Source organism: Aquarana catesbeiana, linkage group LG01 (assembly GCF_042186555.1).
Source record: "Aquarana catesbeiana isolate 2022-GZ linkage group LG01, ASM4218655v1, whole genome shotgun sequence".
Classification (NCBI taxonomy): domain Eukaryota; kingdom Metazoa; phylum Chordata; class Amphibia; order Anura; family Ranidae; genus Aquarana; species Aquarana catesbeiana.
In genome coordinates this window covers 913,445,615-913,465,632 of record NC_133324.1, presented here as the reverse complement: position 1 = coordinate 913,465,632, position 20,018 = coordinate 913,445,615, and the positions used below count along the sequence as shown (strand labels likewise).

The following is a 20,018-nucleotide window of genomic DNA, read 5'->3' as shown; positions in this document are numbered from 1 at the left end:
AGAGGATTACTTTGAAGGTCACAAAAGCTACTAGTGTATAGGTAAGCAATTTTTGTTTTGTTTTTTTTTTGTTTTTTTTACAGTCCATTCCTCTAATTTTTTGCTACATTTTCCCCAACACGAACCATACCGTTCCACCGTGGCAGCCTGAATTAAGAGCATGTTCAGCAGCAGAGAATGTAAAATATAAAACCTAAATCTAATTAAACGCGGTGACATTAATTGCACATGAAAGGAACGAGATGGAGGGAGACAAGAAATGTACTTATTAGCACAAACATTATTAGAAATGGAAGCAAATCAAATTATTCAGCTACGTGAGGACGTGCCACTAGCCAGGGACAAAACAATATTCAACGCGGCTAAATTATTAATACGGCGGAAAGCGTCAGCGCTGAGTCATTGAAAGACACATTCCATCTCATGATACTGATACCGCACAAAAAAAAATTCACGATGAAATAAATAATGGCTTATGATTAAAAGGAAATGAACACATTTATTGCCTTGGTTATACTCATCTACTTTGATTGCAAAGTCTTTCTCTTTTTACCAGGGATGAACCGTCATTTTTATTTGTTTTATTTTCAAAGGAAAATAAAATGGGCAGTTTACATTTGTGCAGCGCATGTTATGTCACACAATAATATGTGTTGCATTTGGGCAGCTCATTGAAATCAATTTTTTTGTTAATGCAGAACTTTACACAGATATAAATGTAGCTCTTTCTGCTTAGCCACTTGAGATGCTGAACAGCTCCCTGTTTGATGCTTTGCTCCTCCCATGAACCCCCCCCCCACGAATATATGGACACTTACCTGTCCAGGGAGCCCACGATGTCGGCACCCCAGCCGATCTGCGGTTCGGCTGTTGGGTATAACCGCCGCCATTCCTGGTAAGGTTCTCTACTGCGCATGCGTGAAGCGCACTCTAATTTGTCCGGCGGCGGAGGAAGGAGGAGGGGGCCGGACCTCTGGGAGACTGGGCCACGGCCCGGTCTCCCGGAGGTGGGGAATAGTACCTGTCAAAAAAATGTACCCATTCTCCCTCCCCCCTGAAAGGTGCCAAATGTGGCACCAGAGGTGGAGAGGAGACGGGTACGGGGAAGTTCCACTTTTGAGTGGAACTCTGCATTAAGCCCTGCCCTTGCACTTCCTGTTTGCCAGATTATTGTGTTCTTCTCCAGTTGATAGCTTGCTCCTTTGTCTACCTGCAGCTGCTTATCTCTACTACCACTTGTTACCGACCTTTGCCTGGTTCCTCAACTACGCACTACCTGCTATATCTGCTACTGGACCCTAGCTTGTTCACCTCCTAGTGGAGCAATCCTGAGGACCACAAACTGGTACTAACACGTAGCAAAACACCATCTCCACCATCAGGAGCTCTGGTGAATACTGGTTATTGCTTAGACCCTGGAACTTCAGATGAGCCCACGTCATCTGCCAGGGTAATCTGCTTGTATACTTATCCAGCTGGTTGGTGGGAGCCTCTCTACTGCTATAGATACTGGTCTCCAAGCCTGACCCATGGTCGTGACAAGTGGTCTCTCTGCAGAAGTCCAACATCCCCCTTAAAAATCATACCAATAGCTCTCCAATTAACAAATCTCTGGATTCCACTGATTGCATAGCTCAAGCTCTTAATCGGCAGGGGATGTGTCAGACCTCTGCAGAGAACTACTGCTCCACACAGAAATGAAGGATCTTTCTCTACAGCTTTCTGGCAGAACACTGACTTTTCTAATCAGGTTCTGGCTGCTTTATAAAGTTTTCAGTCAGACTTTAATAATTTCAACCCCTTGAGTCTCAGCGCCATTTATAAACAGTGCTGGTATTAAGAGCTTTTAACCACTTGCCACCCGCTAATGCCGTGTACACATGAGCGGACTTTACGTCAGACTTTGTCCCGCAGACTTTATGATGGACTTTCCAAATGAACAGACTTGCCTACACACGATCAACCAAAGTCCGACGGATTCGTACGTGATGACGTACAACCGGACTAAAACAAGGAAGTTCATAGCCAATAGCTGCCCTAGCGTCGGTTTTTGTCCGTCGGACTAGCATACAGAGGAGCGGACTTTTCGACAGGACTCGAGTCCGGCGAAAATATTTGAAACATGTTTCATTTCTAGGTCCGTCGAACTTTTGGGGAAAAAAAGTCCGCTGGAGCCCACACAGGATTGAATTGTCCGACGGACTCTGGTCCGCCGAACCAAGTATGCCGTAAAGTCCGGTCGCATGTACGCGGCATAACAGTACATTTACTGCTAGTGGACGGCACAGCCAGTACTTCCTGGTTTATTGGCGCACATGTGTATACTCCCTGATAGCCTGTGCTGTGATTGGACACAGCACAAATCTGTCAGCAGGTTACAGTCAATGACTTTGGCTTTATACATGCTGATCAGCTGATTCATGATCAAGCCTAAACAGATGACCTGTAGGGACTTTTAAAGTGTTACCTATGGACAGTTTTGGGTACCAAAATTTGTTGCCATTTTACTGGTATATGCAATTTTTAAGGGTAACTCCACTTTCGTGGGGAAAAAATTTGTTGAAAAAAAAAAAAAATATATATATATAAAAAAAAAAAAAAAATATATATATATGCGCAACACAAATCATATTATAGTTGAATGTTATTAATAATGTAAATAATTAAAGTATAACTAAAGCCAAAAATTTAGTTTTGGATAGAGTCGAAAAGGATTAGAGAGCTTGTCAGTTTTTTGACTGTCTGTGCCCCCGTACCCTCTCTATTTGTCCCTGTTTACTATTATCAGTGAAAGTGAAAGTAGAAGAACGTCCCAAATTTTGAGTTGTCCCCAGAAAAGTAATAGAAGACAAAGAAGTAGTAAATAGAAGATATAGATATAGATAGAATAGAATAGAAGAAGAAGTAAAAGACCCAAGAGGCTCCCTTAATTTGTAGGGATTTCCTCTCACTTCCTGTTTGGCACAGAGAAAGGAAGCGAAAGGAAATCTCCTCAATGGAACACAGATGGACGAAAAAAATCTGACAGGGGCTATAACCCCCCCTTACTCTATCCAAAATGAAAAAAAAAAGCATTGCCACCCTGGGCAGACTATGTGCACTACATCCTTCATCAATAGCCCGCCGTAATGTCCGGCCAAGACACACTTAACTCTCTACCTATCTCTTTCTCCCTCTCTTCTGCTCTCTTGTGCCCTTCTCTTTCTTTCTCTATAGTATTTTTCTTATTTTATATATATCACAAGCAACCGCTCATGTATGCTTCAGTTTCACACTGGATTATTCTCCTAAACCAAGTTTTAACTACATTGTTGTTCTGATATGTTATGAGATATGGCAGTTGCCCAAGCAGCCCATGACACAGCTTGATCCCTATAGGGGTGTCGAGGCAAGAAGGACAACTCAGATTCCTCACTTATACATCAACCTCTATCTTATGGGGGAGTTTTTCCTTTTAGTTAAATGTTTTTTCTAAACACACTAATGTAAGTTTCTTCATTCTAAATTTCTGTATGATGGAAATATTTAAGGCTTATGTATACCTTGTTTTTACTCAAGAAAAACTCAATAAAAAACTATTGAAAGAAAAAAAAAAAGTGTTGCCTATAGTTCTACTTTAATCATTACCTTTCCTTCTCGTTCTGCAGCTGTCATTTTCTATGAAATGCAATATGGCAACCTGCAGGTGTTCTGTACACTGATGGTGTATGGAACTCCCCCCAGAAATGTAATTTCCCGCTTGTGTGATTGGCTCACTGATTTTCCCAGAAGTCTGCACTAAGTTACAAGTCAGATTTTAGGCATCCCCTGCAACAAAAATGCTATTTTTGGTGAGATACTCACATCTAAAAAGGGATAAAGACCCTGCTACTTTCCTCATCAGAACCCTGCAAGTGCAGCAGCTGATAATTATGAAATTACTACCATTCACATTCAGTTTGCACATGGACACAGAAAAATAAATAACTATTTCTTCAGACTAGCAAAAGGTAGTAATTTGCAACAAAGTTTGTTAACCACTTCCCAAGGGCTCCAGTACATATAGAGCGTCGATGGCCGGATGGCTCTCCTGCGTGAATCGGCGTATATGTACGGTGGCTCCTTTAAGAGCCATAGCAGGCGTGCATGCAAGCTGCATGGTGGGGGACCCCATACGCATGACCAGCGGGCCACAACAAACAAACACACAAATTCCTGTTCTGACAGGGGAGGAGAAAAAGATCATCTGTTCCTACTAAGTAGGAACAATGACCTGGCTCCTCCTCTAGTCAGTCACATCCCCTCACAGTTAGATACACACCTAGGGAACACATTTAACCCCTTGATCGCTCCCTAGTGTTAACCCCTTCCCTGCCAGTGACATTTACACAGTAATCAGTGCATTTTTATAGCACTGATCGCTGTATAAATGTCAATGGTCCCAAAAATGTGTCAAAAGAGTCCGATCTGTCCACCGCAATGTCACATCCCCGCTAAAAATCGTAGATCGCTGCCATTACTAGTAAAAAAAAAATAATAATACAAATGTCATAAAAATGCCATAAATCTATTCCCTATTTTGTAGACGCTATAACTTTTGCACAAACCAATCAATATACGCTTATTGTGATTTTTTTTTACCAAAAATGTGTGGAAGAATACATATTGGCCTAAACTGATAAAGTAATTTGTTTTTTAAAAACATTTTTGGGAATATTTATTATAGAAAAAAAATAAAAAGTATTGTTTTTTTTCAAAATTGTTGCTCTTTTTTTGTTTCTAGCGCAAAAAATAAAAACCGCAGAGGTGATCAAATACCACCAAAAGAAAGCTCTATTTGTGAGAAAAAAAGGACGTCAATTTTGTTTGGGTACAGCGTCGCATGACCGCACAATTGCCAGTTAAAGCGACGCAGTGCCGAATCGCAAAAATGCGATAAGTGGGTAAAACCTTCCGGGGCTGAAGTGGGTAAAGTCGAACTGAAGCCCCGCTCTAAACACAAAAAATGTGAGCTGGCAGGCTTTTATTGCAGAAGAGACATGCCTGCTCACCATCTCCTCCAGCACTGTAAATTGAGCTGCACATGTGCAGATCAGCTAAAAGTGCTGGGCATTCTCCAAGTATGCATGTGCAGTAGTGACATCATTCCCCACCAGCCAATGAAGAGGCCCGAAGACCAGCACAAGAAGATGCTGGTGCCTGAGCAGAGCCGTTGGACAGGTAAGTATGGAGACTTTCGTTCTGCTTTAAAATCCCTGCAATGTACCTTTCGTTCTGCTTTAAAATCCCTGAAATGTACATTGCTAACCCAGAAGGGAATGTTTTTTTCTCAACAAAAGTGGAGTTATCTTTTAAGTAGGGATGCACCGATAAAATTTTTTTACCAAGTACTTGTACCGATACTACCAATTACTGATACTTACCACAACTGTTTTGTTTACACTTCAGCTTTCAGCAATGGTTAAAAGCATTGAAAAGTTGTTTACAAATGTTGCACTTTTTCAAATGTGAAACGTGTAAATATATAATAAAGGTGTAAAAATATTAATGCACAAAGCAAACAAACAAAAAGTTTTAATTATTAATAGTAGATAATATAGAAGTGAAAAAAAACAGCATGAAAATAATAATTAAATGGAGAAGGAGAAAAAGGAGTTTATTACGGCTGATTAGAGTAAATAAAGGGTTAACATGGGGTTAAACAGAGGAACACAACTGTTTTGTTTACACTTCAGCTTTCAGCAATGGTTAAAAGCATTGAAAAGTTGTTTACAAATGTTGCACTTTTTCAAATGTGAAACGTGTAAATATATAATAAAGGTGTAAAAATATTAATGCACAAAGCAAACAAACAAAAAGTTTTAATTATTAATAGTAGATAATATAGAAGTGAAAAAAAAAAAGCATGAAAATAATAATTAAAATGGAGAAGGAGAATAAGGAGTTTATTAAGGCTGATTAGAGTAAATAAAGGGTTAACAAGGGGTTAAACAGAGGAACATTTAAAAAAAAACAAAAACAAAATAATTATTTACTTGACAGGTTGATTTAAACAGACTTCATCTGCAGGTCGAAGTTCATCCCTTTGATTTGTAGATGAATAAACAGAAAGATAAAAAAAGAAGCAATAGGGTTGATTTAACAAAACCTGAGAGTGCAAAACCTGGTGCAGCCGTGCATGGTAGCTAATCAGCTTCTAACATCAGTTTGTTCAATTAAGCTTTGACTAAAAAAATCTGGAAGCTGATTGGCTACCATGCACAGCTGCACCAGAGTTTGCACTTTCCAGTTTTAGTAAATCAACCCCAATGTTTCTTTTTATCTTTCTGTTTCAGCGGCTGATCAATGTTGTTGATAAACAGTGCTGGCTGCTTTTTTTTTTTTTTACAGCTCCAATTGTCAGGATTTCATTTGAACTTCAGCTGTCAACAGGGGAACTCCACTGACAGCTGAATGAGTCATTGGTTGTTAACCACTTAAGGACTAGCCTCATTTTGGATTTTAGGTGTTTACATGTTTAAAACAGTTTTTTTTGCTAGAAAATTACTTAGAACCCCCAAACATTATAAATGTTTTTTTTTTCTAAAACCCTAGAGAATAAAATGGCGGTCATTGCAATACTTTTTTTTGCACCGTATTTGCTCAGCGGTCTTATAAGCGCACTTTTTTTGAAAAAAATCACTTTTTTGAATAAAAAAATAAGACAACAGTAAAGTTAGCCCAATTTTTTTTATATTGTGAAATATAAGGTTACGCCAAGTAAATTGATACCCAACATGTCACGCTTCAAAATTGCGCCCGCTCGTGGAATGGCGTCAAACTTTTACCCTCAAAAATCTCCATAGGCAACGTTTAAAAAATTCTACAGGTTGCATGTTTTGCGTTACAGAGGAGGTCTAGGGCTAGAATTATTGCTCTCGCTCTACCGGTCGCGGCGATACCTCACATGTGTGGTTTGACCACCGTGTGGTTTGACCATATGCGGGCGCTACTTGCGTATGTGTTCGATTCTGCGCGCGAGCTCATTGGGACGGGGTTTTTTTTTTTTTTTTAATTCTTTTTATTATTTATTTTACATTATTTTATTTATTTTTACACCGTTTAAAAAAAAAAAAAATCGTGTCACTTTTATTCCTATTACAAGGAATGTAAACATCCCTTAATAATAATAATAATAGAAAAAAGCATGAGATCTGGGAAAAAAGACCTCAGATCTCATATTTACACTAAAATGCAATGTTTTGACGTCGCTTCCGCCCAGCAGTGTCATGGAGACGAGTGGGCACCATCTTAGCCTCATTCATCTCCAGGCACAGGAGGGAGACGGACGCGATCGCCTCCGCTGCTACCGACGGCTTCCGGTAAGCGGCGGATGGCACCAGATCGCGGCGGGAGGGGGGGGCTCTCTTCCGCCACCGATAAAAGTGATCTCGCAGCGAATCCGCCGCAGGGACCACTTTTATCAGAAAGCGGACCGCCGCACGAGAATGGGGATACCGATGTTATAGCAGCTAGCTGCTGCCATAACAACGATATCCCCCTTCAAAGTTTGGACGTACATCGGCGTGCGGCGGTCTGGAAGTGGTTAAGGACGCGGTGGCCCCGCTCCTTAGCAGCTAATAATTTCCCTCTTTTTTTTACATTTCAGCTGTATATATTGAGGTATATTGGGGAAATCCTGCTGACAGCTGAAAGAACGAGCCTGAAAGTATTGGTTTCAGGTATTGGAGCATTTGAATGAGTATCTGTGCAACCCTACATTCAAGGCTTGGCATTTTGGGTATTTATTTATTTGACACAACCTCATCTTTTGCATTGCACCAAATAATTGGGTAATATATCGCATCTGTGTGCACAAAATTTAACATTGGTATATATATTTTTTTTACCAAAAATATGGGTTTGATAAGCCATTATTCTCCAGGGCCTCTGCTTTCAGGAGATCTCTAATGTTTTGGGGTTCTAACCAATCATCAGGCATAAAATGTGCATTTTGACATGTGTGCAAAAAAGAAAAATAGCTCCGGAACTGAAGTCATAAACACATGACTTTATTGAAATGCAATTTTTTTTTAATATTTCAACTTGGCCGTTTCCTTTAAGGAGCACTCCATCCCGGTCTATTATTTACTACGGAACATTAATCGGGTCATTTCTTTTACTCAGAGCTGTTTGCAGCTGACAAACTGCTCCGTCGTCAGCCATTGCTCTTTGCAGGAAATAATCGACATTTAAGTGCGCTTTTATATTCTGTGAACTACTGAAAGCCGAGCCTTAAGGTTGAATCCCTGGCTAACTTTCTGAGAGGCTGCAATGGGGCATTACAAGTTATTTAGTTGGAAAAGGTCAGTTCATTTATATTTTAGTAGTGGGAGAAGTGCCTGGGGAATAAACGGCCAGTCACAGCACCACCACTCCAAAATGTCTCCTAATACCGGCAACGCGGAAAAATCACTAGAGCCGTCCCTCTGAGACGCCAGCCGTTGACAGCTTCATAAACAAAAATAAGTGTATTTAGGATGGAGTAACAAGTCCAAGCTTTATATCCTGTCAGGGCGAGTCCCCGCTCCCTTTTGGTGATTTATCTACTTGATGTTTCATAGACGGTAGTTTCCTTATTACTGCAATACAGAAAAAAGTTGGAGGAAAAAAAAGTCGGACTTAAAGCTCATCACTGGTCTTCCCTTCCATCTTGCACAGTTCTTACTCTGATATCACTGCACACTATGAGCTTCTAATTGTGTGCATTAGAAGCTGCAGCAATTAGATACAGCCTGCTTCATCTATCCACTTCAGCCCATCCTGACTGCTCCTGGACCACCCCTCGCTTCTCGGCCTTCTGGCTAAGATCAAGTGTAGTATCTGTTCTTATCAGTTGCCAAGTGGTGGCGCTGTACTAACCATCCCTGATGGCGGTGGAGTAGGGGTGGCGGTGGCTATGCAAATCCACTTGGCGTAATGGTAATCTGGACGGTTAGTATCAGGGAGAGCCGAAAGCTGACTGCTTGACAAAAGGAGGGCCGTTAATAGGCCTCCTTTAGAGAAAGCCAGAAGTGAAGCCTCCTGATGGGGATGGAGAAACACTGGGTCTGGCCGAAGGGTCAGGTCCCTGGCCTTCTGGCCTAGATTTGAGTGGCCTTTTTTCCTGTCAGTTTTTTGGGAAAGAACACTAGCCCCCCTTTACCTCCGGGGGGGGGGGGGGGTTAGTATGTCCCGAATGTAATTAGGCGGGAGAGATGGGAGTGATGGTGGGGGCGCTCTCAGAGCTCTATACCTTTCTGGTAGGGATGGGGCTGCATCGGTCTGGCTGTGAGCCATAGTTGGAGAAAAGCCTGTGGTGTACGTGCCCCTCGAGTGGCAGTCCAGGGGTGCTATAATTCTCACTGTGTTGAGGGGCACTATGAGTTTTATAGGCACCTTGGTCACTGCACCATACACACTTTTTTCGCACCTGCCTCTAGGGCTGAGCGTTTTGGCTTGGACCAGAGAAATTTTTGATTCCTGGCCGAAGGGCCAGCCATTGTGTTGCACAATGGCCACTTTCACATCCTCTTCTCACTTCCTTCTCCCAACTTTCTTTTATTTATTTACCCCTGTGTTTGTCCCTTTGTTGTATTTTTTTTTGTTTGATGTGTACACGTTTGTCACTGTGTGACTGGTAGGGTGTGGGTCCTCGGGCCTACCCTGAAAGTCTTGGGAGTGGAGTGGACATGGCCTTTTGGCTTGGTTCGCCCTCTCTCATGGGAGCTCCCCTCGGGGGAGCCCCACCAAGTATTTGGGTGGGTCTGTTTCGCCACACCCTCCAGAGAATGGGGTCTGCCTGGTTTTGGCCAGACGGGCCATAGTACCTCAGTCCCTGTCTGGAGCCTAACGCCCCAGGGGATCAGGGTAAGGTCCTTCTTTGGGAGAACCATAGTACACCTATTGCACATTTTATGTCACTCTTTATGTGTGTGAACTTTTTTTTGGCACCAGGTGGAGCAGGTAGGGATACTCACAGAAGAGGAAAGGATTGCCAACGGTGTATTTTTTTATATTTATAATTTCTGTACATGATAAAACAACACTCACAAATCATAAAAGAGTCGCAGACTTCAGCGAAGCTTGTAAAATTGCAATTTACCACTAACTTCCGGTTTCAGTTCTGGACCGGAAGTGATGTCACCTGGCTCCGCCTGACGTGTTGCGTCACTTCTTATGTGACTTCTTTAGGAAAAACAGATATTTGATTTCAGATTTATGCTTACTGTAACGCTAAACGGATAACCTGGAAATGCTGTTAAGGCATCACTTATGGAGGATTTTGGTTACCATAGGTTTCTTTGCAAATTCACAGGCACCACCATTTTAAAGTTTGGTGCCTATTTACTTGACCCAACCCCATCTTTTATATTTTAAACACAAAATTGGGTATACAGTAATATTGTTTGATTTTGCACTAAAGTTCATTTTAGTGTACTTTTTTCAGAAATTATGCTTTTGATAAATAGCAGCATACAAAAAAAACAAATGCAAATGCTATTTTATTCTCCAGGATCTCTGTTTTCAGAGAATATATAATTGTATGGGGGTCTAATTGTTTTAGAAAAAAACACAGGTTTAATATGAGTGCGAAAAATGAACACATTGCCCCGGTAGACAAGGATAATGATACAAAAATGTACAGATATCTTTACATTGCAGTAGCCATTATGAAGCATAACATGACATTCAAAGAACAGTTACCGTACTGATTCTTTGTTGTGGTTGGGGCATAGAAATAAAGCAGCTCTTATAAGTCACATCTGAAATGTGTGTAACCTTTTAAGCGATCAAGAATCTCAGTATTTTTCTGTAGGGTATTTGTCATCATCATTGTAGAGTCATGGTATAGATTAATATCCAGCAGGGCAAACTGACTATAACAAAGCACAGGTGGAGGCCTGCATACCACCATACCATGATGAATAGTAGGCAACAGGCCACTCATAGACAGGATGAGAGTAAGAAGAAAGGGAAAAGAGAAAACAAGGAACTTAGAGAATAAAGGAGGCATATGATGGATAGTGGATTTATCCATAGACTTTACCCGTGGTAATTACACCCACAAGAGGGTTAGATTAGATTTTGAATGGACATAGAAGCATAGAAGAGTGACGACAGAAAAAAAAAAAAAAAAGTGGTCCATCAGGTCTGTCCCAATTTTTTTATATTTGATGTTTATACATTTTTTAAAGGAATCGAATAAGGCAGCGCTTTAAAATATGATCTATATACTAAACCACCAAAATAAATATATACAAAAAAAAATGTATGTGCAAATTTATTATATATATATATATATATATATATATATATATATATATATATATATATATATATATATATATATATATATATATATATATATATATATATATATATATATATATCTCTATCTTAATGCAATCAACATGTGCAACATAAAACTGTGCTAAATCGGCAAGAAATAAAGTCCAGTATAAAAGAAAGAGCATAAAAGAAAGTCTCTGTAGTTCTTCAATAAGTATCCGTGCCACTCTGGGAAGTACAGCCAAAGCTCATTTGTTCGTTCTGTGCTTCTGCGACTAAACATGTGCAATTTGTTTAGTTCCAAATTCGTTTTTTAACCAATTAAGGGCAGAGCGTCTTTTTTAGATGTGTTGTTTACAAGTTAAAAACAGTTTTTTTTGCTAGAAGATTACTTAGAACCCCCAAACATTATACATTTTTTTCTAACACCCTAAAGAATAAAATGGAGGTTGTTGCAATACTTTCTGTCACACCGTATTTGCGCAGTGGTCTTACAAGAGCACTTTTTTGGGGGGAAAAAATACACTTTTTTGAATTAAAAAAATAAGACAACAGTAAAGTTAGCCCAATTTTTTTTAATTTTGTGAAAGATAATGTTACGCCGAGTACATTAATACCCAACATATTACGCTTCAAAATTGCGGCCGCTCATGGAATGGCGACAAACTTTTACCCTTAAAAATCTCCATAGGTGACGTTTAAAAAATTCTACAGGTTGCATGTTTTGTGTTACAGAGGAGGTCTAGGGCTGGAATTATTGCTCTCGCTCTACCGGTCGCGGCGATACCTCACATGTGTGGTTTGAATACCGTTTTCATATGCGGGCGCTACTCACGTATGCGTTCGCTTCTGCACGCGAGCTCGGCAGGACAGGGTGCGTTTACATTTTTTTTTCTTAGTTATTTTACCTTTTTTTTTTTTTTTTTATTGTTACACTATTTTATTTTTTTTTTAATTGTGTCACTTTTATTCCTATTACAAGGAATGTACACATCCCTTGTAATAGAAAAAAAGCATGACAGGATCTTTTAAATATGAGATCTGGTGTCAAAAAGACCTCAGATCTCATATTTACACTAAAATGCAATAAAAAAAATTGTCATTTAAAAAAAGAATAAAAAAAAAAATGGCCCTTTAAGAGCTGTGGGCAGAAGTGATGTTTTGACGTCACTTCCGCCCTGCAATGTCATGGAGACGAGTGGGAGCCATCTTCCCCTCACTTGTCTTCATGCCAAGGAAGGCACATCATCCAATCGCCTTTGCTGCTGCTGACGGCTCCGGTAAGCGGCGGAGGGCACCGGAGCGCAGCGGGAGGGGGTGCCCTCTCCCACCACCTTTAAAAGTGATCTCGCGGCGCATCCGCCGCAGAGACCACTTTTATCTTGAAGTGGACCGCCGGCCGAACAAGAGGATACCAGGGTTATGACAGCTAGCTGCTGCCATAACAATGATATCCCCCTTCAAAGTTAGGACGTATATCGGCGTGCGGAAGTGGTTAATGAATTTCGACAAATTTGTTCATTCGGAAATCAGCAAAAATCAGGAAGTGATCAGGAACAGCGATCTCTGTGTTGTCCCAGTAAGCCCATCCCCTACACAATTAGAACACACATAGGGAACACAGTTAACCCCTTGATCGCCCCCTAGTGTTAACCCCTTTCTCTGCCAGTGTCATTTCTACATTGATCAGTGCATTTTTTTTTAGCACCGATCACTGTATTGGTGTCACTGGTCCCCAAAAAGTGTCACTTAGGGTCAGATTTGTCTGTTGCAATGTCGTACTTCCACTAGAAATCGCAGATCGCCGCCATTACCAGAAAAAACATAACAAAAAAAAAAAATTAAAGTCCATAAATCTATCCCGTATTTTGTAGACATAAATTCTGTGCAAACCAATCAATATACTCTTATTGCAATTTTTTTTACCGTAAATATGTAGAAGACATATTTACGGTATATAAGAATACATTATTATATAAGAATACATATTAGCCTGAATTGGTAAATACGGTAAATTCATTTTTTTATAATTTTTTTTGGCTATGTATTATAGCACAAATTAAAAAAATATTGTTTTTTTCTTTTTTTTCAAAATTGTTGGTCTTTTTTTGTTTATAGCGCAAAAAATTAAAGCCGTAGAGGTGATCAAATGCCACCAAAAGAAAGCTCTATTTGTGGGAAAAAAAAGGACATCAATTTTGTTGGGTACAACGTCGCACGACCGCGCAATTGTCAGTTGAAGTGACGCAGTGCCATATCGCAAAAAATGGCCTGGTTATTAAAGGGGAAAAACCTTCCGGGGCTGAAGCGGTTAAATTGTGTTTTCAGTTTGCTCAGATACAGTTAATTACACTATAGGCGCTCCTGAAATGGCCATAAAAAATACCCTCCAAACAATAAACAGTATACAGTATAAGAGACTTATGTTCGGGGACTTGCAGTACCCTCAGCTAGGTCTGAACCTCTCTGTAAATAGCAAACGGCAGAATTCAATGTTCTGGGTGCCAGGCTGGGTTAGCATTGCGGCTTTCTCACTCTGCTGAAGTCGGACAATAATTGAAGAGTATAAAAAGCTTTGGCGCTGCTTGATGTGTTTCTCGAATACCCTCTAAGATGTTCGCGTTATAGGCTCAAACACATTGCACTATTTATAACATCACCAAATTAAAACATTTTAATGAAATGAATTATTCAATTAATAATCACAGCAGTGAGCCCGCCATCACTCCACTAGCAGGAAGGCTGTTATTCTATCAAATGCTGATTAATGAGATTCCGCCACATTAAGCATAGTGTGTGTGTGTGTGTCTGCATCCACTTCCAGAACAAGGACTTTTCTAGCACTTTTTGTTTACATGTTACAATCAATATTTTTTGCTAGTAAAATACTCATAACACCCAAACATTATATATATTTTTAAAGCAGAGGCCCTGGAGAATAAATTGGTGGATTTTGCAATTTTTGTATGTGACATGGTATTTGCGCAACAGTTTTTCAAAGACAATTTTTTTGAGCAAAAATACACTTTTTTAAATTTTAATGCAAAGAAACATAATACATAACCCATTTTTTTTTTTTTGTAAAAGATGTTACGCTGAGTAAATAGACACCAAAACATGCCACTCTCTAAACTTGCGCACGCCCATGCAACGGTGACAAAAATCATACATTTTACTACCCATAGACGATGCTTTAAAAGCCTTTACAGGTTACTAGACATGTGCAATTCGTTTAGTTCCTAATTAGTTTTTTAACGACTTTTGACAAATTCATTAATTCGGAAATATCCGAATTAACCAAAACCTGTTTAACGAATTTTTCCGAATATTCGTAAATTCGAATATTCGAAAATTTGTAAATTCATACTTTCGTAAATTTGTACATTCGTAAATGCGTAAATTCGTACATTCGTACGTTCATAAATTCGTACATTCGTAAATTAGTACATTTGTTAATTTGTACATTCGTTAATTTGTACATTCGTAAATTTGTGAATTCATAAATTAGTAAATTAGTGAATTTGTAAATTTGTAAATTTCGGAAATCTGAAATAATAATTAACTAATAATAACTTAACTATTACTAACTATTAAATTATAGGTATTGTAATTTCCTTTCAAATTTGGCTGTTAGTGAACATAACAGATACAAATTTATCCGAAGTTACCAATTATCCGAAATAACGAATGCCGAATCCAAACGAATGGAACGTAATGAATTAATAATAATAAATAACAATATTAATAATAAAAACTTTGAATTATTATTATTTATTATTAATTTGTTCCATTCCATTTGTTTAGATGCAGCATTCGTTATTTCGGATAATTTGTAACTTCGGATAAATTCGTATTCGTTATGTTCACTAACAGCCAAATTTGAAAGGAAATTACAATACCTATAATTTAATAGTTAGTTATTATTTCAGATTTTCACATTTTTGGGTTTTTGGATTTTCAAATTTTGAATTTACAAATTTCCGAATTTTCTAATTTACAAATGTACGAGTTTACGAATATACAAATTTTCTCATTTACGAATTTACAAATGTCCGAATGCACGAATGTATGAATGTACGAATGTATGAGTGTAGGAATTTACAAATGTACGAATGTACGAATTGCGATCATAACGAATGACCCGAAAAACAAAAAAAAAATAAACTAATGAAACGAAAACGAACACATTTTTTGGCAGTGCACATGTGTACAGGTTACCACTTTAGATTTACACAGGAGTTCTGGTGCTAGAATTACTGCCCATGATCTGACTTCTGCATAGATACCTCATGTGTGTGGGGCAATTCCTGTTTGCATGCGTGCGGGACCAAAGCATGTGTTCACATTTGTGCGCAGGCACTTTATTTCATTTTTTTAATGATTATTTTATTTTTATTTTTTTACGCTGTTGTTTTCTTCTTTCTTTTTATCACTGTCCCAAACAAATGTAAACATCCTTGTTACAGCGTTAGGCAGTGACAGGTACTCTTTATGGAGAGATCTGTGGTCTATAAGACCCCAAATCCCTCCTCTGCCCTTAAAGTGTTACTAAACCCAGTAATGTGAAAAAGTTCATCCGCCCCACAACTTATAAATCCTTTTACATTAAAATACTGGCACTATATACCTTTTTGGATGATTTATATACCACAGTCAGTGATAAACTGCACAGTTTCTCCAGTGTTGAGAGTTCAGGTAGGAGGAGATTTGCACAATGGCCTGTATACACGCCCCCACATGTGTGATGTCAATATCATGTGACCTGGCTAGCTCTGAGTTGTTGTCTCGAGCATAAAAGACACAACTGAGCATGTGCAGGTTGGCTACCCCGCCTGTGTTAGCTGGCCTTCCCCAGATAGACAGTGCAGGAGGGGGAGGATCTGTGCATACAGGATAAAAGCTTTTTCACACAATGCAGAGGATTAACCCCTTAACCACCTCAGCCCGGAAGAATTTGCCCCCTTCATGACCAGGCCATTTTTAGTGATACGGCAATGCGTCGCTTTAACTGACAATTGCGCAGTCGTCCTTTTTTTCCCCACAAATAGAGATTTCTTTTGGTGGTATTTGATCACCTCTGCGTTTTTTATGTTTTGCGCTATAAACAAAAAAAGAGCAACAATTTTGCAAAAAACACAATATTTTATAGTTTTTGATATAATAAATATCCCAATTAAAAAAAAAAAAAAAAAAGTTTTCTTCAGTTTAGGCCGATATTTATTCTTCAACATATTTTTGGTAAAAAAAAAAATAGCAATAAGCTTACATTGATTGGTTTGTACAAAAGTTATAGCATCTACAAAACAGCGGATAGATTTATGGCATTTTTATTATTATCATTTTTTTTACTAGTAATGGTTGCGATCTGCGATTTTTATCAGGATTGCGACATTGCGGCAGACAGATCAGACACTTTGGGCACTATTTTGGGCCATTGATACAGCGATCAGAGCTAAAAATAGCCACTGATTACAGTATAAATGACACTGGAAAGGAAGGGGTTAACACTAGGGGGCGATCAAGGGGTTAACTGTGTTCTCTAGGTGTGTTCTAACTGTAGGGGGGATGGGACTGACTAGAGGAGGAGAGAGATCGGTGTTCATACTTAATATGAACACCCGATCTCTCTCCTCTCCCCTGTGTAAACTTGTGTAAACACACAAATCCCGGTTCTCACTCTGTAACGAGCGATCGCGGGTGCCCGGCGGTCATCGGGCCCGCCGCGCACGAGCAGATCCCGGTTCTAGCTCTGTAACGAGCGATCGCGGGTGCCCGGTGGTTATCGCGTCCGCCGGGCATGAGCATCGGCTCCAGGGACGCGCGCCTGCTGCGACGTCTTAAAGGAGCGACGTACAGCTACGGCGATTTGCCCAGCAGAGCCAACCTGCCGCAGTTTTACTGTTGTGGGTTTAGTAACACTTTAAAAGCATTTGGTTACACCAAGATTGGTGCTTTGTAATGCTTTTGATTTTTGAACATGGCGCCATTGACACCCGGTTAAACTGGAAGTTATGTTATGTCATCGCTTCTGGGTTACCAAAGCCGAGACCCGATCAAAGCCGATCCGGGCTTTGTTCGGCTCTCTGATTAGCTGGAGGACGTGCGGCTGGTCGCTCATGTCTCCCGGTGGGCCCCAGAAAACCACGGGGGGGGGATTCCTCTCCTGCTGTTTGTAAAAGCAATCCAGAGGCTAGTCACTAGGATTGCTTTTACAAAAGGGATGACCGCCGGCTCTAAAAAATGGCACCAGGGTGATGCCTGCTGCTTCAGGCATAATCCCAGTATAACCACATGAAGTTCAGCAAAGTACGGATACGTCACTGGCCTGCAATTGGTTAAGAGCAATTTCTGATACATTTTCCCTAAAGCAGTGGTCCCCAACCTTTTCCACCTGTGGACCCCTTTGTAGTTCCATAAATTATACCCCTTCAGTTATCCTTAGTAAAAACTCAATAATAAATGGATTTAGAGACTTAAGCTGCTGAGTTTATTTGAAAATCCTGCCTTTTCCTATAAAGATGGAGCTCTCCAAGGTCCTTCTAAGACTCCAATTGGTCTTTTAATGTAATAGGCGACCTTGTGGACCAATAAAAAAGCTCCAAAAGTGGAGAGGGAGGGGCTATACTTGGCTTTTTCAAAAAAATGTCATACAAATCTCTCTAAAAGCAGTAGTAAAGTCCAATTAGACACTTGTACCTACAGGTAAAGCTCTATTTTGTATTGCTTACAACAGGGGTCTCAAACTGGTGGCCCTCCAGCTGTTGCGAAACTACAAGTCCCATCATGCCTCTGCCTGTGAGTCATGCTTGTAACTGTCAGCCTTGCAATGCCTCATGGGACTTGTAGTTTTGCAACAGCCAGTGAGGAGAGGCTGCCAGTTTGAGATCCCTGGCTTACAACAACCACTTGAAGTAGAAATAAGGCAAAGTTTAGCATAGCGTAAGGAAGGCCTATAACCACTGTGAGGTTTTTTTTTGTTTTTTTGCCATCTGTACCCCATTGGGGAAATTTCACTTTACTTCCTGGGCCAAGCCAAAGCAGGTAGTGAGGGGGAGTCTCTGTTTGTATATATGATGTACTATTGACATAAACACATACACCCAGTGTCAGTGGATCGCCGCCTATCGAGCGCCCGGTGTGCGGGGGGTGTAGTGCGAGTGGATCATCACTTTGATTGATTGATCAAGAGCTGTGCGCAAGGGGGGAGTGTCAAGCCCCTCTTGATCCGGCTGTCCCAGGGCTCCCTCTCCTCACTGGCTGAGACAGCAATGGGAGCCATTGGCTCCCACTTCTGTCTGTCACAGCCAGTGAGCCAATAAGGAGAGAGTGGGAAGTGAGGCCAAGTCGTGGCTCTTATGGACGCATAGAGCAGGGCTGAGGAGTGAGTATACACCAGTGCCCCCATAGTAAGCGGCTTGCTGTGGGGGGCACTGGTCAAGGGAGAGGAGCCAGGAGCACCTGTGGGGGACCCGAGAAGAGGAGGATCGGGCTGCCATGTGCAAAACCAACTGCACAAAGCAGGTAAGTATAACATGTTTTTTTTTTTGTTTTTTTTTGTTTTTTTTTACTTTAATACCACTTTAAGCTGCAATGGCAGTAAATGCGGGTGTTCACATGCCATGGTCGCAATGTTTTGCCACAAAAACATATTGCTTCCCACCAATTGTAGCCCATTCAAGTGAACAGGGAAACGCCACATACATCCCACAGATGCATATAAGGCACACAGTTGCGGGGCATTTTGTTCTGCAAAAATTGGGTTAAAATCGGCAGTGAGAAGACATCACATCACCTCCTCACCACCTGTCAATCGCATTTTGCAAAAGCATTTTGAATGCCAAAAAATATGTTCATTTTTGTTTTCATTTCATTCGTTTTTGTTTTTTTGTTTTTTTCATTTTTTTGTGTCACTCGTAAATTAGTAAATTACAAAATTTGAAAATTCAAAAATTCGCAAATTCAAAAATACGAAATCCGGGAAATTCGCAATAATAACTTATTAATTCTAATAATAACTAACTATTAAGTTATAGGTATTGGAATTTCCTTTCAAATTTGGCTGTTAGTGAATGAAACGAATACGAATTAATCCAAAGTTACGAATTATCCGAAATAACGAATGTCGGATCTAAACTAATGGAACAGGACAAAAAGTTTTTATTATTATTGTTATTTATTATTATTAATTCATTACATTCCATTCGTTTAAATACAGCATTCGTTATTTCCGAAAATGTGTAACGTCGGATAAGTTCATATTTGTTATGTTCGCAAACAGCCAAATTTGAAAGGACATTCCAATACCTATAATTTAATAGTAGTAGTTAAATTATTATTAGTTATTGTTTCAGATTTTCAATTTTTCAGGACTTCTTTTGAATTTTTGTACATTTTCGAATTTCCGAATCTTCGGATTTTCAAATTTCGAATTTTTCCATTTCTGAATTTTCGGATTTTCAAATTTAGAATTTCCAAATTTTCGGATTATGGAATTTACGAATTTTAGAATTTTCGGATCTTTGAATTTATGAATTTTCAGATTTTGAATTTACGAATTTTGAAATTTACGAATTTCCAAATTTCTGAATTTTCAAATTTTCGAATTTACGGATTTTTGAAGTTCGGAGATTCGAAAATTTGAAAATTCGTAAATTTTGAATTTGTTAGACGGATTTTTGTTAATTCAGATATTTCCGAATTTCCGAATTTGTAGAAATTTGTTAAAAAAC

At 39.6% G+C, this 20,018-nt stretch overlaps 1 protein-coding gene and 1 pseudogene across 1 annotated transcript in view; one reads left to right on the top strand and one right to left on the bottom strand.

Annotated features, from left to right (window-relative positions):
* LOC141128036 (catenin alpha-2-like) overlaps positions 1–20,018 on the bottom strand; it is a 603,878-nt gene that overhangs the window by 433,825 nt on the left and 150,035 nt on the right. The window lies entirely within an intron of this gene.
* Positions 8,803–8,930, top strand: LOC141124386 (U2 spliceosomal RNA; annotated as a pseudogene).